Source organism: Hippopotamus amphibius, chromosome 5 (assembly GCF_030028045.1).
Source record: "Hippopotamus amphibius kiboko isolate mHipAmp2 chromosome 5, mHipAmp2.hap2, whole genome shotgun sequence".
In the NCBI taxonomy this organism is placed as follows: domain Eukaryota; kingdom Metazoa; phylum Chordata; class Mammalia; order Artiodactyla; family Hippopotamidae; genus Hippopotamus; species Hippopotamus amphibius.
Genome location: NC_080190.1, coordinates 51,292,040 through 51,316,316, shown reverse-complemented (window position 1 = coordinate 51,316,316; position 24,277 = coordinate 51,292,040). Strand labels below are relative to the sequence as shown.

The window sequence follows — 24,277 nt, the reverse complement described above, 5'->3', positions numbered from 1 at the left end:
TGGGAAACTGAGGCTGAGAGAGGTGGGAAGGACAGCTCAGGGTTACTCGGTGGACTGATGTGGCCGCCTCTGCCTCTTCAAGGAAACTGGCTGGCACTAATCTCTGATGTCAATGGCATCTCCTTTGAGGAATCAGCAAAGGATGTTAGGAGAGGCTCAGGTGCCCCTGTGGCGCAGTTTGGATGTCCTTTCAGGATGACAAAGCACGAGACTAGGGTCCTACAGGAATGGGCTGAAGGGTAGGGCTGGTGTATGTTTCCTCAGGAGCTACTGAAAGCTCAGAGGTTAGACAAAGAATCTGACTTTTTGATGGGGTGAGAGGTTGGGGGAAGTTGGAGAGAAGGCAGTAGAAGTAAGCTTAAACCCTCAATGTGCCCTCGTTTGGTGTTTGGGTCACATGGTTGACATGGTGTTCACGTCTGGGGCCTCTGGGAGGGTGACATGGCCAGTGCAACCAAAGCAGGCTTTGGGGACACACATCTGGGTTTCAGTCCCAGCTGTGCCTCATCCTTGCAGGTGACATCGCGCAGGATGTTTAGTATTGCAGGACCTGGGTCCTCCTCATCTGTGAAGGAGGGTGATGACCCTCCAGGTGTACTGAAGATGGAAGGAAGTGACATATGCAAAACGTGTGTCACAGACTCCTGTTGCCAAGCTAGTGAGAAGGAGGGCAGGTACCTGTGCTTCCTTTTACAGGAGGGGCAGGAGCAGGGCAGGAGCAGGGCAAGAGGAAGGAGCTGAGTTGAATCCAAGTGATGTCCCTGTGAGGAAGGACCTGAACTGCTCACTCCTCATGGTCCTCCTGGACTCAGGATACTTATTTCTTAATGATGAAAACTGAGAACACTCAGTGGGGTGTGGTCCAGCAAACCTCTCACAAGCTGAGGGGGTGCTTAAACATGGGTTTCTGGATTTGTATTTTCCCAATGAGTAGGATGTTAAACACTCTTTATGTACCTATTGGTCATTGAATATTTTCTTTGGAATAATGTCTATTCATGTCTGGTGCCCACTTTAAATTCTGATTAATTTTTTATGTGACTAAGTTGTGTGAGTTCATTATATATTTTGGATATTAACTTTTTCCCACAGGTGTTTTGTAAATATTTTCTCCCATTCTGTCAGTTCCCTTTATATTATGTTCATTGTTTCTTTTGCTATGTAAAAGCCCTTAGTTTATAGTCCTACTTGTTTATTTTTGCTTTTGCTGCTTGAGCTTTTCATGTCATATACAAAATTATTTCGAAGACCTATGTGAAGAAGCTATATGTCTTTGTTTTATTCTAGGAGTATAGTGGTATCAGGTCATGTTTAATTCTTTAATCCAATTTAAGTTAATTTTTGTGAGCAGTGTAAGTTAGGTGTATAGTTTTTCCCTCTCTTTCTTTTTTTCTTTCTTTCTTTCTCTTTCTTTCTTTCTTTCTTCCTTTCTTTCTTTCTTTCTTTCTGTTTTTTTTTTTTTGGCATGTGAATATCCAATTTTCCCAGCACCATTATTAAAGAGACTTTTCTCTGTTGAGTATTCTTGGCTCTCTTATCAAATAGTTGTTGACTGTACCTATAAGGAATTTTTTTTTAATTTTTTAAATTAATTTTTAATGGAGTATAGTTGATTTACAATGTTGTGTTAGTTTCAGGTGTACAGTAAAGTGAATCAGTTATACATATACATATATCTACTCTTTTTGATTCTATTCCCATATAGTTCATTACAGCATAGTAGATTTGAGTAGATTTCCCTGTAGATAACTAATAAGAAGAGTCCATAAACATTCACTGAGCACTTACTATGTACGCAGGAGATGCCAAGATGAATAAAACCACATCCCTGATATCATGGTCCTTGTAATCTGGAAGGAGGGTGAGTTCAATCAGAGAAGCAAAACCAGTAGGAGAGGATGCTTGTGTGATTATATGTGCACACATGTGTGTGTAGGTAGAGAGAGAGAGACAGATTGACATATTACAATGAATTAGCCTTGCAATCGTGTGACTGGTCAAGCAAATCCAAAGTCTGTAAGACCAGCAGTCAAACATAGAAAAATCACAAGCAAGCTGGAACACCACAGGCATAAGCATCACAGGCCATGTCCACACATGGCCATCTAGAAGGAAGATATAGAGGGAAGGGAGAGAAATTGTAGTCTCAGCATCCGTTTTGAGTCTCTTCCTCAAGGAAGACCTAAGCCTTTGTTTAAGTGCCTTCCAACTGATCAATTCAGGTTCACCCAGGATAATCTCCCTTGTGATTTTTCTTTCCTTTGTTATTTCATTTTATTTCATTTCATTTTATTTTATTTTATTTTATTTTATTTTATTTTACTTTTAAGCTCCTTATTGGAATATAATTACTTTACACTGTTGTGTCAGTTTTTGCTGTACAACAAAGGGAATCAGCTGCATTTATATATATTTACCCATATCCTCTCCATCCCATGACTCCCTCCAACCTTCCCTATCCCAGCCCTCTATGTCATCACTCATCATCGAGTTGATCTCCCTGTGTTATGCAACAGCTTCCCACTAGCTATCTGTTTTACCTTTGGTAGTGTACATACATCAATGCCATTCTCTCACTTCGTCCTGGCTTCCCCTTCACACCACCCCAACCCCCAGCCCTTCCCGCCGCCCCTGCTATGTCCTAAGTCCGTCCTCTACATCTTTATTCTTGCCCTGTCACTGGGTTCATCAGTATCATTTTTTTAGATTCCATAGATATGAGTTAGCATACGGTATTTGTTTTTCTCTTTCTGGCTTACTTCACTCTATATCACAGAATCTAGGTCCATCCACCTCACAACGAATAACTCAATTTCATTCCTTTTTATGGCTGAATAATATTCCATTGTATATATGTGCTACATCTTCTTTATCCATTCATCTGTTGATGGGCATTTAGGTTGCTTCCATGTCCTGGCTATTGTAAATAGTGCTGCAATGAACACTGTGGTACGTTTCTTTTGGGATTATGGTTTTCTCTGGGTATATGCCCAGTAGTGGGATTGCTGGGTCATATGGTAGTTCCATTTTTAGTTTTTTAAGGAACCTCCATACTGTTTTCCATAGTGGCTGTACCAATTTACATTCCCACCAACAGTGCGCAAGGGTTCCCTTTTCTCCACACCCTCTCCAACATTTATTGTTTCTAGATGTTTTGATGATGGCCATTCTGACCGGTGTGAGGTGATACCTCATTGTGGCTTTGACTTGCATTTCTCTGATGATGAGTGATGTTGAGCATCTTTTCATGTGTTTGTTGGCCACCTGAATGTATTCTTTGGAGAAATGTCTATTTAGGTCTTCCGCCCATTTGTGGATTGGGTTATTTGCTCTTTTGCTATTAAGCTGCATGAGCTGCTTGTATATTTTGGAGATTAATCCTTTGTCCGTTGCTTCGTTGGCAAGTATTTTCTCCCATTCTGAGGGTTGTCTTGTCTTGTTTATGGTTTCTCTCGCCGTGCAAAAGCTTTTAGGTTTCATGAGGTCCCATTTGTTTATTCTTGATTTTATTTCCATGATTCTAGGAGGTGGGTCCAAAAGGATCTTGCTTTGATGGATGTCATAGAGTGTTCTGCCTATGTTTTCCTCTAGGAGTTTTATAGTGTCTGGCCTTACATTTAGGTCTTTAATCCATTTGGAGTTTATTTTTGTGTATGGTGTTAGGAAGTGTTCTAATTTCATTCTTTTACATGTAGCTGTCCAATTTTCCCAGCACCACTTATTGAAGAGGCTGTCTTTTTTCCATTGTATATTCTTGCCTCCTTTGTCAAAGATAAGGTGCCCATATGTGTGTGGGTTTATCTCTGGGCTCTCTATTCCTTTCCATTGATCTATATTTCTGTGTTTGTGCCAGTACCATACTGGCTTGATCACTGTGGCCTTGTAGTATAGTTTGAAGTCAGGGAGCCTGATTCGACCAGCTCCATCTTTCATTCTCAACATTGCTTTGGCTATCTGGGGTCTTTTACATTTCCATACAAATAGTAAAATTTCTTGATCTAGTTCTGTGAAAAATGCCATTGGTAATTTGATAGGGATTGCATTGAATCTGTAAATTGCTTTGGGTAGGATAGTCATTTTCAAAATGTTGATTCTTCCAATCCAGGAACATGGTATGTCCCTCCATCTGTTTGTATCATCTTTGATTTCTTTCATCAGTGTCTTATGTTTTCTGCATACAGATCTTTTGCCTCCTTAGGCAGGTTTATTCCTAGGTATTTTATTCTTTTTGTTGCAATGATAAATGGGATTGTTTCCTTAATTTCTCTTTCTTCTCTTTCATTGTTAGTGTATAGGAATGCAAAAGATTTCTGCACATTAATTTTATATCCTGCTACTTTACTAAATTCATCGATTAGTGCTAGCAGTTTTCTGGTAACATCTTTAGGGTTTTCTATGTATAATATCATGTCATCTGCAAAGAGTGACAATTTTACTTCTTCTTTTCCAATTTGGATTTCTTTTATTTCATTTTCTTCTCTGATGGCTGTGGCTTAAACTTCCAAAACTATGTTGAATAATAATGGTGAGAGTGGGCACCCTTGTCTTGTTCCTGTTCTTAGAGGGAATGCTTTCAGTTTTTCACCATTTAGAATGATGTTGGCTGTTGGTTTGTCATATATGGCTTTTATTATGTTGAAGTAATTTTCTTCTAGCCCATTATCTGGAGAGTTTTTATCATCAATGCTGTTGAATTTTATCATCAATGCAGCTTTTTCTGCATCTATTGAGATGATCATATGGTTTTTATCCTTCAATTTGTTGATATGATGTATCACACTGATTGATTTGTGTATATTGAAGAATCCTTGCATTCCAGGGATAAACCCACTTGATCATGGTGTATGATCTTTTTAATGTGCTGTTGGATTCTGTTAGCTAGTATTTTGTTGAGGATTTTTGCATCTATATTCATCAGTGATATTAGCCTGTAAGTTTTTTTGTGTGTGTGACATCTTTGCCTGGTTTTGGTATCAGGGTGATGGTGTCCTTGTAGAATGAGTTTGGGAGTGTTTCTCCTTCTGTTATATTTTGGAAGAGTTTGAGAAGGATAGGTGTTAGCTAGTCTCTAAATGCTTGATAGAATTCGCCTGTGAAGCCATCTGGCCCTGGGCTTTTGTTTGTTGGGAGATTTTTAAACACATTCTCAGTTTCAGTACTTGTGATTGGTCTGTTTGTATTTTCTATTTCTTCCTGATTCCATCTTGGAAGATTGTATTTTTTCTAAGAATTTGTCCATTTCTTCTAGGTTATTCAATGTTTTGGCATATAGTTGCTTGTAGTAGTCTCTCATGATCTTCTGTATTTCTGCAGTGTCGGTTGTTACTTCTCCTTTTTCATTTCTAATTCTGTTGATTTGTATCCTCTCTCTTTTTTTCCTAATGATTGTGGCTAATGGTTTATCAATTTTGTATATCTTCTCAAAGAACCAGCTTTTAGTTTCATTGATCTTTGCTATTGTTTCCTTCATTTCTTTTTCATTTATTTCTGATCTGATTTTATGATTTCTTTCCTTCTGCTCACTTTGGGGTTTTTTTGTTCTACTTTCTCTAATTGTTTTAGGTGTAAGGTTAGGTTGTTTATTCGATATTTTTCTTGTTTCTTGAGGTAGGATATATAAACTATAAACTTCCCTCTTAGAACTGCTTTTATTGCATCCCATAGGGTTTGGGTCATTGTGTTTTCATTGTCATTTGTTTATAGGTATTTTTTGATTTCTTCTTTGATTTCTTCAGTGATTTCCCGATTGTTTAATAATGTATTGTTTAGCCTTGATGTGTATTTTTTATACTTTTTTCCTGTAATTGATATGTAGTCTCATGGCATTGTGATTGGAGAAGATGCTTGATACAATTTCAATTTTCTTGAATTTACTGAGGCTTGATTTGTGACCCAAGGTGTAATCTATCCTGGAAAATGTTCTGTGTGCACTTGAGAAGAAAGTGTATTCTGTAGTTTTTGGGTGGAATGTCCTATAGAAATCAATTAAGTCGAGATGGTCTAATGTGTCATTTAAAGCTTGTGTTTCCTTACTTATTTTCTGCTTGGATGATCTGTCCATTGGTGTAAGTGGGATGTGAAAGTCTCCTACTATTATTGTGTTACTGTCAATTTCTCCTTTTATGGCTGTTAGCATTTGCCTTATGTATTGAGGTGCTCCTATGTTGAGGGCATAGATATTTACAATTGTTATATGTTCTTCTTGGATTGATCCCTTGATCATTTTGCAGTGTCCTTCCTTGTCTCTTGTAATAGTCTTTACTTTAAAGTTTAATTTGTCTGATATGAGTATTGCTACTTCAGCTTTCTTTTGACTTCCATTTGCATGGAATATCTTTTTCTATCCCCTTACTTTCAGTATGTATGTGTCCCTTGGTCTGAAGTGGGTTTCTTGTAGGCAGCATATAGAAGGGTCTTGTTTTTTGTATCCATTCAGCCAGTCTGTGTCTTTTGCTTGGAGCATTTAATCCCTTTACATTTAAGATAATTATTGATGTGTACGTTCTTATTACCATTTCCTTTATTGCTTTGGGTTTGTTTTTGTAGTTCTTTTCATTCTCTTGTGTTTCCTGACTAGAGAAGTTCTTCTAGCAATTGTTGTAAGGCTGGTTTGGTGGTGCTGAATTCTCTTAACTTTTGCTTGTCTGTAAAACTTTTGATTTATCTGTTGCATCTGAATGAGATTCTTGCTGGGTAGAGTATTCTTGGCTGTAGGTTTTTCTCTTTCAAGGCTTTAAGTATATCCTTCTGTTCTGCAGAGTTTCTGCAGAAAGATCAGTTGTTATCCTTTGGGTTTTCCCTTATATGTTATTTGTTGCTTTTATCTTGCTGCTTTTAATGTTTTTTCTTTGTGTTTAATTTTTGTTAGTTTGATTAATATGTGCCTTGGTGTGTTTCTCCTTGGGTTTATTCTGTATGGGACCCTCTGTGCTTCTTGCACTTGATTTCCTTTTCCATGTTGCAGAAATTTTCCACTATAACCTCTTGAAATATTTTCTCAGACCTTTTCTTTTTTTCTTCTTCTGGGATGCCTATGATTTGAATGTTGGTGTGCTTAATGTTGTCACTGAGATCTCTGAGACTGTCTTCCATTCTTTTTATTCTTTTGTCTTTTTCTTGTTCTGTGGCAGTTATTTCCTCCATTCTATCTTCCAACTCACTTACTCATTCTTCTGCCTCAGTTATTCTGCTGTTTATACCATCTAGAGTATTTTCTATTACAGTTATTGTGTTGTTCATTATTATTTGCTCTTTAGTTCTTCTAGGTCCTTATTAAGTGTTTCTTGTATTTTCTCTATTTTGTTTTTGAGATTTTGGATCATCTTTACTATCATTACTCTGAATTCTTTTTCAGGCAATTTTCCTATTTCCTCTACATTTATTTAGTCTTGTGGGTTTTTATCTTACTCCTTTGCCTGCAAGTTGTTTCTTTGTTTTCTCATTTTGTCTAATTTTTAGCATTTGCTCTCTTCTTTCCCTATGCTGCCTGGTAGTAATTCCTCTTGTTTCTGTTCTCTGTCCCCTGTGATGGAGTCCCCTGTCATGAGTAGGCTTCCTGACTGGGGGGGGGGGGGGGGTCTGGTGCGTGCTTTCTAGTGTGTGGATCTGAGTCTTTTCTCTCTGTTGAGCAGGGCCATGTCAGGTGGTGCATTTTTGGGTATCTGTGAGCTTAATATGTCTTTAGGTAGTCTGTGTGCTGATGGGTGGGTTTCTTCCTGTCTTGTTTGTAGTTTGATGTGAGGTATCCAGCACTGGCAGTTGCAGGCAATCAGGCGAAGCTGGGTCTTAGAGTCTATAGAGGGCTCTGTGAGAATTCTCTATGGTTAATCTTCCCCGTGGCTGAGGATTCTCTAGTGGTCTAGAGTCCTGGACTTGGTGCTCCTTCCTCAGAGACTCCAGCTTGACTTCTGCTTGAGGAATCCATACTCCAGAGGTTGCTCATCCTGGCAGTAAAGGGAATTTAAAAAGACTATCCAAGCCCCAGACTAATGGTAAAAGATTAAGTCAAACAAACAAATACTGAGTCAAGGATACATGTACACACACAAGAGGCACAAAAACAGAACCCAATAGAACATAAAGCACTAGAACAACCTGATAGAAGAACCCAGAATGCAATCAGACAATTAAAGAGAAAATCAACAAAAGTATTAAAGAGAAAATCAACAAAAGTTCAAAACAAAAACAAAAACAAACAAACAAAGAAAAAGCCCCCAGGAAAACTGTGAAAACAAGGACCAAACAGAAAAAGGGAGCAAATATAACAAAGAGGAAGAGAACAACCAGATACATTGAAGATCCCCAAAATGACTTCAAATGATTTTAATTAGAGCTAGGATAAAGACAAAACCTAATAACAAAAACCAAAGCAGTGTGTCATTTGAAGAATAAAGCAAGGAAACTGAGCAGGTCAATAACATTGATTAAAAGTATAATAAGATAAAATAAAAGAAAAAGGGATAGAACACAGAGCAACAGAAGAGCAAAGTATGACTGGAAGTATAAAAAGAGAAAGAAAAATAAAATAAAACCAAAATGTATTAAAGATAAAGAAGAAAAGAAATTAGGGGAGATAAATAGAAATACATGAAAAGGCTAAAAATAAAAATAAAAGTAAAAAATAGAATAAAAATATGTTATAAAATGTGAAGATCCCTTAGGACTCAGATCAAAAAAAAAAAAAAAAAAAAAAAGCTAGAACTGACCACAGAATGGATCAGAGCAATAGAATTAATAATAATAATTCTGATTCCTTGGGATCTTAGCTGTAAGTATCCTTGTACACGCCTTGAGCCTCAGGCCACCTTCACCTCCCCAAGAGACCCTCTTCTGCCTCTTGGTTGGATTCTGGACCTGCTGTGGGTCCTATGGTGTCCACTGGCCTGATTCCTATGTGTGCTGGCTCCTACAGTCCACAGCTGCCAGAGCTAGACCTTTTTCATTTGTGGGAACATTCACTGTCTACTCAGATAATCCAAAAACATAGGGTCTACCTAGCCAATCATTTAGTCTGCAGCATGTATATCTAATGGAAAGATTTTAAAACCTCTTCCTTAGTCCCCCTGTGCCTGGTGTTCAGCTTTGGTTTTGTCTAACTGCCAGAGTCTGGTCCTGAGGGTGCCTTGGAGCTCTTTGGGTCTGCCTCAGTGAGGGTTTCCTTTATTGTTCATCTGCAGTTGCAGGTGTGTGGGGAGAGAGGCTTTGATAGTGGCTCCTCTCCCTGTGTGTGATGCAACAGTAGCACCCTTCTTGAATCATGGGGGCCCCAGGGATGGTGCCAAATGCTCAGGGATGCTGGCAGCTATGGGTTTAGGAAATCTAGCCTTAGTGTGGCTCTTTACTGGTGGCTGGCGCAAACGTGCTTGAGGGCAGCCCTCGGGGGTTCTTTGTGTTACTCTATGACCAGCAGAACTTCCTTTATTGTTCATCTGTATGTGCTGGTGTGTGGGAAGAGAGAGGGTACAATAGTGGTCCTTCCTCTGTGTGTAAGCCAGCAGTAGCGCCCTGCCTGGGTCACAGGAGCCCTGGTGGTGGCAGCAGCGCCAGTTGCAGAGAGAATCTGGTGGGCTCAAGTGTAATAGGAATGTCTCCAGAGATGTTCTTCTTCGTGGACTTCTTCTGGCTCACAGCTGCAAGCACACCAGGCCAGCCCTGCCAGGGGGCTTTTCCTATCCCTTGTCGACTGCGATAGCTAGGGCCAGAGGGAGCCTCCCTTTGTTGGTCCCAGGTGCCTAGAGAGAGGCTACAACAGTGGCTCCTCCCCGCTGCATGTGAGTCAGCAGTAGCGAGCCATCACCGTGGCCCCGCAGCTTTCCACTGTAGGCATTCTCAGCTGCAGATTCTTCCCTCCTGTCACCTCAGTCCATCTCCCCACAGCCAATGATGTTTCTCACCCTGAACCAGTTCTCTAGTTCCCATGTTCCACTTCCTAGACCCCTTGTACAGCTGTGAACCCACGTCTCAGTCCGGGACCCACAGAGCCGTGGTATGGACCCTCTGTGTTTCTTACTCTTTCCCGTCTGCCGCAGATCCACCACTTCACCCTCTTTGGACAGTCCCAAGTGCGACCCATCCCTTTCCTTTCTTCTCCTTCTCCTTTTTAAAAAATCTTCCCTCTGTGCTACCCAGTTATGTCAGGATCTTTGCAGTCCTTTCTGGTGTCCAAGGTCTTCTGCTAGTGTTCAGCCAGTTTTCTGTGGGAATTATTGCATCTTTTGATGTATTCCTGATGCATCTGTGGAAACAGATGCACTCCACAATCTTCTGCTTCGCTGCCATCTTTCCATCCCTATAAGGAATTATTACTGGGCATCTATTCTGTTCTTTTGTCCTATGTGTCTGTTTTAAAGCCAGTATCTACTGTACCAGTTGCTATAATTTGTGATGTATTTTTTGTCATTTAGGTTTCTTTTGGTCTATGGTTTTTTCAAATTCGCTGCTTCCTTATCAATTCTTCACCTGGAGGATCTTTCCATTGTTTAGAGTGGGTATTAAAGTCCTCGCCTACTATTATATTGTTTATTTCTACTTTTGTTCTGTTAATAATTGCTTTATATACTTAGGTGCTCTGATGTTGGGTGCATATATGTGAGCAATTGCAATGTTTTCTTGATGGATTGACTTTTTATCACCATAGAAGACCTTCTTTGTCCCTGGAGCATTTTTGGCTTAAAGTCGATGTTGTCTGATATATAGATATCGATGCTGCCTTTTGGTTACCATTTGCTTGAGTGTCTTTTTCAGTTCCATCACTGTTAGTCTTTGTGTGTCTTTAAGGCTAAAGTAATTCTCTTGTGGGCAGCATATTGCTGGACCTCTCCTTTTTTTTTTCAGAGTGGAGGGGGGAGGTCCATTCAAGTATTTTATGTGTTTTTATTGAATTTAATTATTTTTTAAGGTAATTATTGACATGTAAGTACTTACTATTGCCATTTTGTTAATGTTTCCAAGGGTTTTATAAATCCATTTATTCTAGCTTCTATCTTGCTGTCTTTTGTTGTTTGATGACTTTTTGTAGGGGGTATGCATAGACTCCTCTTTCATCATCTTTTGTATATCTACCAGAGAGTCTTTCTTTGTGGTTATCATGAAGCGTACCTGAAATATCTCATATTTATAACATTCTGTTTTAAGCTGATAACAACATTGATACCATACATAAATTTTTCCTTTATTTCTCCCTCTTTCACATGCTAGGATATCATTATGACAATGTGCATATTTTTATGGTTTGTATCCAAAAAGAAATGATTGTAGTTATGGTTTTTTAATACATTTTTAACCTTTTAACTAGTATTCAAGTGAATTATGCACCACCATTACAATAATACAGGATCTGATTTTGACAATATGTGCCCTTACCAGTGAGTTTTACAAACTTCTTATATTTTCACGGTGCTATTTATTATTCATTTATTCCTGCTTGATGAAATTCCTGCAGCATGTCTTGTACAGGAGGTCTTCTGGTGATGAACTCTTTCAGTTTTGTTTGTTTTGATATGTTTTCAATCTCTCCTTCATTTCTGAAGTACAGGTTTGCTGGGAACAGTATTCTTCGTTGACAGGTTTGGGTTTTTTTTGTTGTTGTTAATGTTATTCTTCTATATTTGAATACATCATCCCTCTCTTTTATGGACTACAAAGTTTCTATTGAGAAGTCCCTCTTAAGTCTCACATGTGGGGATTCGTTTTCCTCTTGTTGCTTTCTAAATTCCTTGTGTTCTTGACCATAGACAATTTATTTACAATGTGGATTCCTGTAGTTATTGCAGGTTCAATCTATTTGGAATTCTTTGGGCTCCATGAATCTGGATGTACACCGCTCATTCCATGTTTTGTAGGTTTTAAACTCTTTTGTTTCAAATATACTTTCCATCTTTTCCTCTTTCTCTTCTCTATGGGACTCCCATAATTTACTATTGTTTCTGTTGATAATGTCCCATAGTGTTTCTTCACAGTTTTACATTTTCTTTTCACTCCTCTGACAGGTAATTTCAAATGAGCTGTCTTTTAGTTCACTGATTCTTTCTTCTGCCTCCTCAGGTTTGTTGGTGAATCTCTTTATTCTGTTCTTCAGTAGAGTCACTGTATTCTTTAGCTCTAGGTTCCAATTGCTCTTTGATGGTTTCTATTTCTTTGTTGAGCATCTCATTTTGTTGAGGCATTTTTCCCTGAATTTCATGTATTTGTCTACCCATGTGTACTTCTTGTATTTCACTACAGTATTTTAAGAGGATTGTTCTGAATTCTTTATAAGAGAGTTCATAGATCTCTATTTCTTTAGGGAGCTTTATTCATTTCTTTTCATCATGTCATGTTTACATGATTCTTCATGGTCCCTGATTTGGTGCATTGATACGTGCACATTTGAGTAAGCAGTCCCTTCTTCCCTTCTTGAACTCTGTGGTCCAGGGTGTTGCTTCATCTTCACATGTATGTTCTGTGATTGTCACAGTGAATTCTTGTCTATTGATAGTCCTCTAGCATGTAAGTGTGGAAGGAAACCTGATCACGTCTTCAAAGGCTTCCTTGGGAGGGATCTAAAAAATTGAGAGGTCTTTCTCTGTCATCAGAGGAGCTGATGGGAAATTGGGAACCAGGAATTACCTTTATATTATGAGAAATATTAAGGTACAGGAAGGGAACTAACATTTCTGAAGGAGGTAGTAGGTGTGAGGCCCTTTTTGAAGGTGTCTTGGAGATTACATGGGTGGTGGCCTTGGATGTTACCCTACATGTGGTCAGCAGTTTAGAGAGAATTCTCATGTGTGGCAAGCCCACATCCTGGTAGCCAGAGCTGAAAGGCCCAGTCGTGAATTTTTCTAACACCTTTGTCCTCACCAGACATGGCTTGATGCCTGTGAGCTCATCATCCTTCCCTCCCTGGGGCAGAGAGAGAAGACATTAACTACTGAGCCCCTGAGTCTCTGCAAGTGACCTGGCCCTGTGCTGAGCACATTCTAGCAGTTACTGTCACTCTCATAGCACCCTGTAGAGGAGACACCATTATCCACATCTTTTCAGTGAGGAAATTGAAGCACAGGGAGATTAAGTAACTTGCCCAGGGGGATTAAGTAACAGCAGGTGAGTAATGGACACCAGACAGCATTCATACATCAAAGATATTTTGGGCTTTTTGAAAGAGCATATTTTGGCTAAAACCCCATGCATCTCAACTGTTGGTGACAGATGAAGACATGACTGTGGGAGTGGGACTCATGTCTACATCCACAGGACACCAGGGTGCTTTGGCCTGGCAGGAGCAGTGTAGCTGCCTCTCATACAGTGAAGCGGAGCTCACCAGGTAACAAACTATCTTGCCGATCAGCAACAAATCTCAACTCTTTTTGACTGTAAACCAAAACACAATATACGTGTCCAATTCAGTACTAAAGGGGCTCTTAACAATTTTGTGTTTTTGGTGCTTTAGATGTTGAGCTATGGGGGTGGGAGAGACAAAGTACATCTATTACACTCCGGGGTAGGGGAAGGGATCAGCGGCAAAATCCTGGAGGGCGGCTGAGAGCATATGGGTGGGGGACGTTGACAATGAGAGCAGCAGCTATTGAGGGGGAAGCACTCCTGGCTGGATTGAAGGCAGATCTTTGGGCCACAGAGCATTTGTGCGCAGTGGGGATTCATTAAGGCGAAGTTGATGTACCTCCCCTGTGTGAAGAAGAGTAGAGAGAGAAGGTCACTGAGAAGCCTCTGGAATTGGAAGCAGAAGGCTGTGGTTTCCTTGGCTCAAGGAGATCAGGCTCAGCACCCATCAGGATCCCCAGAGTGGACTTTCTAATGCCCTTCCTCTCCCTAGGTGCTGGCCTACAGCCTGCGCTCCTATCTCTAGACTCTGCTCAGGCATTGGACATCTGGCCTCCCTTCCCCAGGGAGCCCTGTTGTTCTGACTCTGGTCTTCCTTTGCTCTGGTGTTCCTTTGTCTGCTCCCCTCTGCACTGGTAGCCTAGTTAGCGCGGATAAGGGCTGATTGCCACGGTAGCCCCAGCATTGCCCAGGCTCTCTTGGTGAGTCTGTGCCGAATGACGAGTCCTCAGCACAGCCCTCAGGCTGGGCTATGGGCCCACAGGACAAGGGCAGGTGATGGGGCCCTCAGATGGGTGATGGGCTGTGAAGGCAGCAAGACATACAGACCCCTTGGTTTGGGGAGAAAACTGGTTCAGATCCTTTGGACCCGCATATCTTTCTGCAGCACCAACTGCCCCAGCTTTGCTGTGATCTCCCACACATCCCCAGCTGAGGGCCCTGGATGTGAGAGGGAGGGTGGCCTGAGCCCACTGACCAGCTGACAGCATGTATGGGCTGCTTAGGAGACTTAGTCAGTCAGATGAAAATGTTTCTTGGAACAACTAAGGTTCCCATTTCTAAGGTACTACATGGGCTATTATCCCTCTTTGGACTGTCCTTCTTTACCTTGTTTGCCTAGCGTGATCCTAATCACCTTTTAAGATGCACCCCAAGCCCTACCTTCTCCATGAATCCCCTTAACTTCATTTCTAACAAAACTGACTGTTCCTACCCAGTCTTTCTTATGAACCCTGCAGTCATGTTTCTTTTCTAGCAAGAAGTCGGATCTCTGAGATTCTTTCATTACTTGTCTGTCCCTGGGGAGTTGTGACAACTGAGGAGTGGGTGGGGTGGAGCCTCTGATTTCTGACCTGGACGGCCTGCAGGGAGGCGAAGCAGAGGCCTGCCACAGTGACCACTGGGTCACATGCCCCGGTCCAACAAAAGACTGGACTGTGATGCGAACCAAATTCCCCCAGAATAAATGCTCCTCATTAATTGTCTTCTCTTTTGTGCTCTGCACATATTTTAAGGCACAGGTCTGAGAACATGTTGTCTTTAGAACATACTGGGCCTTGGTAGGCCTCATGCAGAGGACGTACAGTGAAAGAAGGGAGCACTTCCGGTGAAGTATGCTGGAAGGCTGAGGCCCTTCAGCCCATCCTTACCTGGTGCATGCTCCCTGTAATGGCACCAGCTTCAGGATCATAACTGATTAGGCACTCTTTCCTGGCGAGGGGCGGGGAGGAATGCCAAGAGCCAGGAAGGGGTGGCTCCTTGTCCTGTTCGACTTCTTCCCGCCCAGTGGTAGGGTCTGTGACGATGCTGAGAGGGGACCATCTGTGCTAATCCTTGTGTGAGCAGGAGGTGCCAGCTATGGAGCGTGAGGGTCCTGGGGACTTGCCAGCTGCTGACCACCCGCCTCTCCCCACGGCTTCCACCAACTGCCATGCTGGGGCCCTTCTCCTGGTTACCATCTCCTTCTAGGCATGGTCCAACCCATACCTCTTTCCTTCTCCTTTAAGATTCTCTTGGTTCATTCCCAAGAGCTCCACATCCTTTTTCATGTTAGGTGCATTCCCACACCATATCTTTTTTATTTCTCGGGGGAAAGCCCTGAGACACTCCAGGTTGTAATATAATGCCTGGTGACTGGTGACTTTTCTGGGGTGGGAGCTAAGGTTGTTCCCTTTCTCACTGTGAGGAGGGAGAGTAGGACAAGGTGGGGACCCAGCAGGCAAGCTCTTCTCCAGAACAGGCAGAGAGTCGTCCTTGTCTCCATTATCCTCCCAGCCAAGCTCTTAGGGGAGATGGGTGTCAGCGAGCATGCGAGATTCTCAGACATGCTGCTGTTCTCCTGAGGTCCATCCCAGCTAGACCAGGGAGCCAGAGTCAGCCATGTGTATACTGATGCTGGAGTGGTAATCACTTCCAGCCCTGGACTGGATCTGTCAATGGGATTCCAGGACCTCTGGGCTTTGGGTTATTCAGACTCACCTGGACACTCCCTTAGCCTCACCAAAAATTCACCTAGCATTCTTCATAACTGCATTATTAGTTCAGGGATGTTTTATTCTATTATCCCTGTTTTCGAGATAAAAAGTAAGGCTTGAGGCGTTTAAGAAACTAGGCTGACTTCGCCGACTTAGTAACATGTAGAATCCTGTACTTTCCTATCATCACTCCTGAAAATGCCAAAGGGACCTTTCCCCATCCCTGCACAGTGCCCCCAAAGCAGATTTCTGTGCTTTATATTCTCAGATCCAAAATGCCTCCTCCTGTCAGAGAAACGACCCAAAGCACCTGCGCAGGAGCACGTGTGACTAGATGCACCCATTCATTCATCCTCAGAGGACTCTGTGTGTGCGGACCACATGCAGGGAAACAACTCGATTTGGTGCCCTTGCGACACTCTGACCTGTAGGCTAGTGTGTGTGTTCCCCACACCCCACGGGGTGACACTGGGTGTCCTGTGAACATCTTGACCATTGTATTAAGTCAGACAGTAGTTGATTTCCAGCCTTTCAATTCACCAAGCCCAATAGCCCCAGGGCATATGCCCTGGGTGTTTCCTCTGTTTGGAAGGACTTCTCTGGATTTTCATTTCACCAACTCATAAAAATTATTTCTAAGCTTAACTGTCACCCTGTCACAGACTCTAATCTGGCTAAACAAGCCCTCATTCACACATTCCTGACTTCAGGTCTCTAGAGAGCTCTAGAGACAGGTGGAGACCTGGGCTTCTGTGCAAGGAAAGCTGGGCCTCAGAGCTCAATTCAGACTCGCAGCCGGAAGCCCAGTTGCAGTAAGAGCCCTGGCACCTCCCTCACCAGACAATGTCCCTGCTGGGTGTGAGCATGCCTGGCTGTGTCATCAGCAGTGTCTAGAGGCTTTCAGGCCTGTCCAGAGCGTCTCATTGCCCACCTGTTTAGCCACCAACAGGCACTATTGTCTGATTCAGTGAATGCGGTCAGTGCAGCCCTCACTAAAGACCCTGGGGCTGGAACACCCTCCAGGACTCTGGCCCGGTCTGTACAAAAGGTGTGAGCATGGGGACACCAAGGAATGTGATGCCAGGCAGGCGCTTCCCCGGTGCACTGCCCTCCTTGGACCTGGAGGCCTGAGTAGGGCAGGCTCTGGTGGTTTGGGGGTAACCATCATGAGATCATGAGCGCTGAACCGAAAGGGGGGCCGAGCAGTGAGACGTGTGGAGCCAGCCTCGGAATTCAAGCCCAGCTCTGCCCCTCCCAGCCTTTGTGACCTGGGACAAGTCCCTCAGCCTCTCTGTGGGTCAGTCATCCCTCGGTAAAGCTGGGATAATAGTATTATCTACCTGTACAGTTACTGGGAGGGCTAAAGCAGGGAAAACATGTAAACGTCTTAGTTGAGCAACTGGCCCACAGGAAGGACTCAGTAAAATCATCCATCTGTACGATTAACTTCCAAGGATGACAACTGGAACAATGAGGCTTCTCCCCACTGTCACAGGCACTGACACAACGAGAGCATCTTTACTGCCTGGTGAAAATAGTCAGTGTTGTCCAGGCAACATTGGGGAGGGGGTGTCACCATGTCCTCCACCACTCCTGGCACCTGAGTGACCAGCCCAGGAGGGTCTCATGGATGGGATGCAGCCAGCAGTCCCATAGGTTCAGGTGAGCAGTGGTGGGGGATGATGGATTGGAGGCCAGTAAGCCTCTCCAGCCTTTTTCACTTAAGATTGGCATTTCAGGGCTTTGCTCTGGAGAAAAAAGGTCCTGACATCCTTGAGATGAGGACGCAGGGGAAACGCACGGGGGCCACGTTGAGAATCGTCTGGAGGCTCGGGAGCTCCAGGTCTCCATGTCTCGGGCCTTCCTCTCGGGTGATGCCCAGACAGGGCTCTCTGACCCACAGTCTCAAGGGGCAACTGTCAAGGGCAAAACCAAGACCCCAGCCAATGGGGAGCAACCCTGTGCCCCGCTTACCATGTTCCTGGCTGGATACTGTATCATTGGCATCTGGCTGCAGCGCTGAACAAAGTCATAAAACGTATCCAGTTTTCCCTGAAAAGCAGATGTGGGTGTGAGGAAGCTACAGGCACAGACACTGCCTCCAGAGGGGTCGTGTCCCGTCCATCTCCCACGGCTCCCCAGGGCTCTGTCCCCCCACACTGGCTGTGACAGCCCTGTAGCTCCCACGGGGGGCAGGCCGATTAAAAACCTTCTGTGTTTGTTGGGAGGTGGTCACTGTGGGTCAGAGACTGTTTTGGATTCTGGAACAAATCAGTACTTTTGGTGGAGGAGGAGGAGTTGTAGCCACTTTTGAAAAAAGTGTCAAAGGTTGGAGGAGATATGCAGTAGCCAAGGAGAGATCCTCAAGCAGAAACGTGAGGTGGGCACGAGGACCGGGGAGGAGCTTGAAGAAGCGGGAAGAGGGCCTGCGTTTGGGGGGCTCAGAAGGAGAAGGCAGGGAAGACCCAGGCCCTACCCACAGGGGAGGTCCTGATACTGGGGGAAGAGAGAGGTGAGGAAAACAAGGAAGAGACCAGAGAGTGGACCTAGTGGGGGTGCGATGTGGGGCGGGGCCTGTGAGCAGGAACAAGCTCTCTGGGAGGTGAGCTCGGGCTTCTCTGTGCCCCCACACTGACTGTCAGGGGAGACACGGGGCTGGCCCTCCAGCTGAGATTTGAAGCTTGGGGGAGGATCACTGGAACCCACAGGGACAGAGGCAGGACCAGGGGGAGGAGGGCAAAGCTGGGCAGAGATGGTGGGCTCCTTCTTCCTCACTCCTGCCACCTGGGGCCCTCTTTGTCCCTTTCATCTCTCAGCGCCCTGCCAGCTGCGATCTCAGTCACCCGGGGCAGGAAGTGTCCTCAGGCCCCCTCCTTCGTGTGGCCCTGGTCACCCCATCTCAAGGGGCCACACGGACCATGCAGTGAGCTCTCTCCCCGCTCACTGAGCAGACAGGCGCCACGGGCACCTCCGGGTCCTTTAATGCTGGCGAGATCTTGGCTGAGAAGTTCTTTCCTTTTTGTGTTGTCCCCACCTGGCCTGTGTGTGGCTGTTTGCCATTGCAGTTTTCATACCTCCAATCACTGGCCAGCGAAACCCAGGGCACTCCCCGAGCTGCTGACAGCCTCTGTGAGGAGCAGGCACTGGCTGGCTGTGAGCCAGCCGCCAACATCCGGAATCCCGGGCCCGTTCCCAGGGGGAGAGCCTGGTGCTGGGACTGCCCGGAGGCCGTGGGCACCTGAGCCTTCAACGCTTTGTCCTCCCCCGGGCCACTAGGGTCGGGAAAGCCTCTGGATTTTCTGTGTCACCACGTGGTGGGAGACCAGAGCTCATAAAGCTCATCTGCATGCAAGCCAGGTCTTTCAGGCCCAGGCCTGTGTGGATTGAACTGGCCCCTCCTCCTCCAAAGCCCCAGCCTTGAGGGGGTCATCCCTCCCTTCCTAAGGGCCCTTGTCACCTCCATCTGCTTTATCCTGTCTTCTTGGCAACCACAGCAGGAGATAATCACCCTGGGCTGTACGGGGCATGACTTCTAGAAAGAGAACACAATCGCAGGCTTTCTTGTCTGGCAGCTCCTGGGCGCAGACACATGACATCTGTTGCCCGGGCACCTGTCAGGTACTGGCCACTCAGCAAATGTTTGTGGGAGAATCAAGGACAAATGAGCAGCACCCGGCACAGTCAGAGAGCGGCCTGCGTGGGAAACACACACCAGCTCCTTCTGCTTTCCAAAGATGGCCTTTCTCCAAATATCAACCAACTCTGTCCTGACCCTCGGTTCCCGCACGCCACCCTTGTCGGAGAAGCTGGGCGTGAGTCTGTGCCGTGTGATGGAGGCTGTCAGGGGAGCGGCATTAGCAGGCGACAGGGCTGTATTCACCCGACTCGGGCAGATCCAGCCTCTCCAGGCCACACTGCAGCCAGTGTAGACGTCAGCCTGGGCAGCGACCCTGTTTCCCACCAGAACTCAGGCCCAGGTGCCCCTGCCTTGGGACACACTGCCGCTGGTTTAACTACGTCTTATTGGCCTTGGTTTGGGCCCCTACCTGGGGTCAGCCACGGGCTCCTCACCTGACCTGTGGTCCCTATGCTCACCTGGGCTGTGTCCCCCTCACAGCTCAATGCCAGGGAAGACTCCCTCCTCCTCCCTCAGCCCCCCAGTCCCTAAAGGGCAACCCTGCCAAGACCCTCCCCCTGACATGAGACAGGGATGTAGACCAAGGAAATGGAGCCCAGCATACCTCAGAGCCTGGGGAGGGGCACCAGGTCCCTGAAACCTGAGCATCCTGTTCCAAAAGCGCACCTCAGTCCTGGGAAGGAGCAGCCTACAAACAGGCCTTTGGGAATTGTCCAAAAGCCCTTGATTTCCAGAGGGATCATAGCTGTTCCGGAAATAGGCTGCCCCGCGGTGCTGATTCAGGGATCAGGGCCTTATATCGGGCAGTGCTGGGAGTTGGGGAACGGTATTGTCTTGGTGACATTTTTTGAGTCTCATGTCCTCTCTGGGGTCTCAACCTGCCCTCTGTCACCTCTTCTTTCTGTGAGCTCTGCTGCCCGGATAGGTGGGAGCTGGAGGGACGGGGGAGGACACAGCCCCACTCACGCAGGGGGCCTCTCTGTGCAGGTCAGTGTGTGCATCAGGCGTGCTGACACCATCAGGACTTAACATACCACCTACCTTTTCTGGTTTCTGGGCTGGTGGTGGCTCCTTGACCATCTAGGGTGTTAAAGAGACAGAAAGACAGGTGGAGGGGGCGTGGCGGGCTCCGGCTCAGCCGTGCAGACAGGAGGGGACCCTGCCCTGCAGCAGCAGGGGACCCAAACATGGGCCTTGGGGTGTCCACCTAGGTGCCCACGGCCTGGGGGTCTGTGGCCAACAGGCTCCACCTTGCTGGGCCTCAGGCCCCTGGGTTTTCAATGAGAGTTGGTACTTCTGTGCAGGGTCAAGGGGGAGACAGGCCGCCGAAGGCCCCTGGTCCCTGGTAGAGGCCCCACCTGGGAGTTTTCAGCAGCAGCCCCCACATCATATGAAGACAAGAGAACACTCCCCACACCCCTCCTCCCCTTCCCTTCCCTCCCATCCCCCTGCAGCCCTCCCTGCCTCCCAGCCCTCAGGGATTGCAGTCCACTTCCCTCTTCCCAGCACTTTCTCTCCTCACTTCGGGCCCTTTGCAGAAATCTGATCTGCTGGCATCTATGCTGCTTTGCTTGTCCTTTCTCAGCTCTGCTTTTTCCTCTTCTTCACCCAGCTCTGGCCTATGTCCTTGCAAACGCAGTCAGCCAGTGCCTCTGCCTTGCCTCCCTCCCTGGGGCCAGTCTCTGTCCTTTGCACTGCCTCAGCCTCTGAAGGTGACATTTACCCTCAATGCCCCGCAGGAACCAATACCAGACCAGACACCAGCCGGTGGGCTCCTGTGGGCAAGGGTGGCAGCTGCTTCATTTCTGCCCCTCTGTGCCCAGTTTGGGGCCCTGTATATCCTGGAGACTCAGGGATGACTGATGAAGAAATGCCGGGAGGCAGCAGTGATAGACAGGGACCCAAGCTGTTTTCCAAGGTGCAGCTGCCCCCAGGGTTAGCATCCTCCTGGCCAGCATCCTTCTCCCGTTGGCCCATCAGTGCCCCTGCAGACCCCTCTTCTTCCCCCAACAGCTGAGACTCCTGGGGCCTTGGTCCACCTGAGTCCTTCAGAAGCCTGACTGCTGTGGGGCAGCCCTGGTCCAGGGGGTCTGGTGTCCCTTCTCCCCAGGGCCTGGGACCACCTCCCTGTGAAGGTGGAAGCATGAAGCAGGTGGCCCCCGAGAAGCCCAGGCTGTGTCTATGCTCGGGATGGGAGGACAGAGTCTGTGCCTTGTTTGCTGGTGTGAGGACCCTGAGCTGATGGGAACCTGCCCACAGGCAGGATCACGTGGCTGGTCCCTCGGGGGTGGTGAGGGCGGGAACAGGCTGGGTGGGCAGGGGGCACTCACCCTCTTGCAGCAGCAGATGCAGACAAGCAGCAACGGGATCACGACCAGGGACGGGATGAGTGTAGGGTACAGGAGAGCATTGCTGGGAACCGGGCTCTGGGTGACAACTGTGGGCACTGTGGTTGTCGTGACAAGTGTTGTCGTCTTTGTGAAGGTGGTGGGCACCGTGGTCGTTGTGGTTGCTGTGGTGGCTGTCGGCCTCCTTGTCCGGACAGTGGTGGGCACTGTGGTCTCCTCCTCTGGGACATCTGTAGTCTCTGTGGTCGTCGTGGTGACAAGAGTGGTCATGGTAGTTGCTGTGGTGACAGTGGTGGGCACTGTGGTCCTCCTGGTCGTGGTGGTGGTCATGGTGGTGGTGGTGGTGGTGGTGGTCGTGGTGGTGGTGGTGGTGGTGGTCGTCATCGTGGTTGGCTTTGTGGCCGTCACGCTTGCTGTGGTCGATGTCGGCCTCCTCGTCCGGACTGTGGTGGGCACTGTGGTCCTCCTGGTCATGGTGGTTGTGGTCGTGGTGGTGGTGGTCGTCGTGGTCGTTGTGGTGGTGGTGGTGGTGGTCGTGGTGGTGGTGGTGGTTGTGGTGGTGGTCCTGACAGTGGTGGGCACTGTGGTCGTTGTGGTTGCTATGGTGGATGTCGGCCTCCTCGTCCGGACAGTGGTGGGCACTGTGGTCCTCCTGGTCGTGGTGGTGGTGGTGGTGGTGGTCGTGGTCGTAGTGGTGGTGGTGGTGGTGGTGGTGGTGGTGGTGGTCCTGACAGTGGTTGGCTTTGTGGTCGTCGTGGTTGCTGTGGTGGATGTCGGCCTCCTCGTCCGGACAGTGGTGGGCGCTGTGGTGGCTGTGGTGGTTGTTGGGACAGTTGTGGGCTGCGTCGGCTCATACTGTACAGAGCACACAGGACGAAGTCCTGGGTTGGCCTGGGTGACCTCTTCCTGTGAACCCAAATCTGCTTCCCACACCAGACCTCATGATTCCCCTTCTCCTCACGTCGCCTCATCTAGAGGGGCCACAGTGGGGCGAGGAGATCTCGGCCAGCTCCCGGAGAGCCACCGTGGAGCCCTGGGCCACGGGCCCCACCGCTGGCAAAGCTCTCCCCTGTTTCTGAACCTCTGTCTCCACATCTGGAGTGAGGAAGTGAATAGGCACTTGAGAACATTAGAGAGAGGCTATAGAAAGTTTGCGCACAGGCCAGGTCCACGAGGGGGCTTAAAGAATGGGCTCTGGTCTCTGGTTGTTCATAACCAAGGACACATGTGCTGTGTCCATTGACCTGTGCTGGCCAGCCCTTCCCTACATCAAGGCTCTGCCCGAGAGAAGCAGGGAGGGAAGGGAGCAGACAGAGCCTGTGCCCAGGAAACAGGGGGAGTGAGGGGAGAGGACCAGTCAGGCTGAGGGTGACCCTGTGCTGGGCCAGGAACCACAGGCAGCTCCCGAGTTCTCTTCTCAATGTGCCTGTGGTCGGGCGGCCGACAGGTGGGGGGACTCCTGCTGGGAAATGTGGAGGTTCAATCTGGGTTCCATGGGGGGATGTGCAGGGACCAGCAGAGACAGACACACATTGGGGAACCCTCACGAGCTGGGACTGGACACAAGGGTGGTGGCATTAGGCACAGGCGTCCCTCCTCCCAGGGAAACCTCACTCCAGGCTAACACGCTCTGTCCCCCATGCTGGGCTGCTCCAGGCTCAGGGGCCCGGATGTTGTGGAGCTGGGACAAGCGGGCCCCCGGGAGCAGCACTTTGTTCCCAGCTTCCTCTCCCTGAGCTGAGGCCCGCACCTGCCAGGGCCCTGCCAGCTTCCCAGCAACAGAGGGGAGAGGCCCCCTGCTGAGGTCAGAGCCAGTTAGCAGAGAGGGGCAGCTGAGGAGCAGCAGAAAGGAGGAGCGGCCGAAGGGAGGCTCATGACATCTGCAAAGTGACAGCCGGTGTTCCCCAAACAGGCGTGGGAGGCCGTGGCTGTGAAGGTCAGGGGTGGGTTCAGAGCCCCGCCCGCTGCTCCACCAACACAGTGCAACCACACCCTGACTGCGCTCGGCCGCAGCTGCTCCCTCTCCAGATGCCTGTGCCTGGGACCCCGACTTGGAGGGCCCGGGGGTCCCAGAGGTCCTGGACTCTGTCTCCTAGTACACAGTGTCCCAGACTCTCCCACTCACCCTGGCTTGAATTCAGGATGGAGCCTTGAGCTCCCCATAACAAGGCCGGGGCCAGGGGAGGTGGCAAAGTGGGTCCTGGGTGGCCGGAGCCTTAGACCATTTCTAGAGTCTGGTTAGAGCTTTAATTGTTCCCTTCCACACACCTTCAATGATACTTGGTTCACAGAGAGGGCAGTGTTTCTGAAGGACCTGGACTGTTGGCTGTATCCCAAGAATCTTGTAGCAGCATTCCAATGAATTTCACAAACCAGAGTAGGACTAAGGGCACCGGGCTGGCTGTGAAATGCTGCCCAAGGTGCGTGTCTGCACAGGCTACTTGCTGACCTTTCACCGGTGATGTTGTGTTCCCTCTCTTGCATCCCTGGTTGTCCCA

General features: G+C 47.2%; 1 protein-coding gene across 28 annotated transcripts in view; it reads left to right on the top strand.

Annotated features, from left to right (window-relative positions):
- The window catches only part of ZNF488 (zinc finger protein 488), a 176,330-nt gene that overhangs the window by 94,948 nt on the left and 57,105 nt on the right, over positions 1-24,277 (top strand). The window lies entirely within an intron of this gene.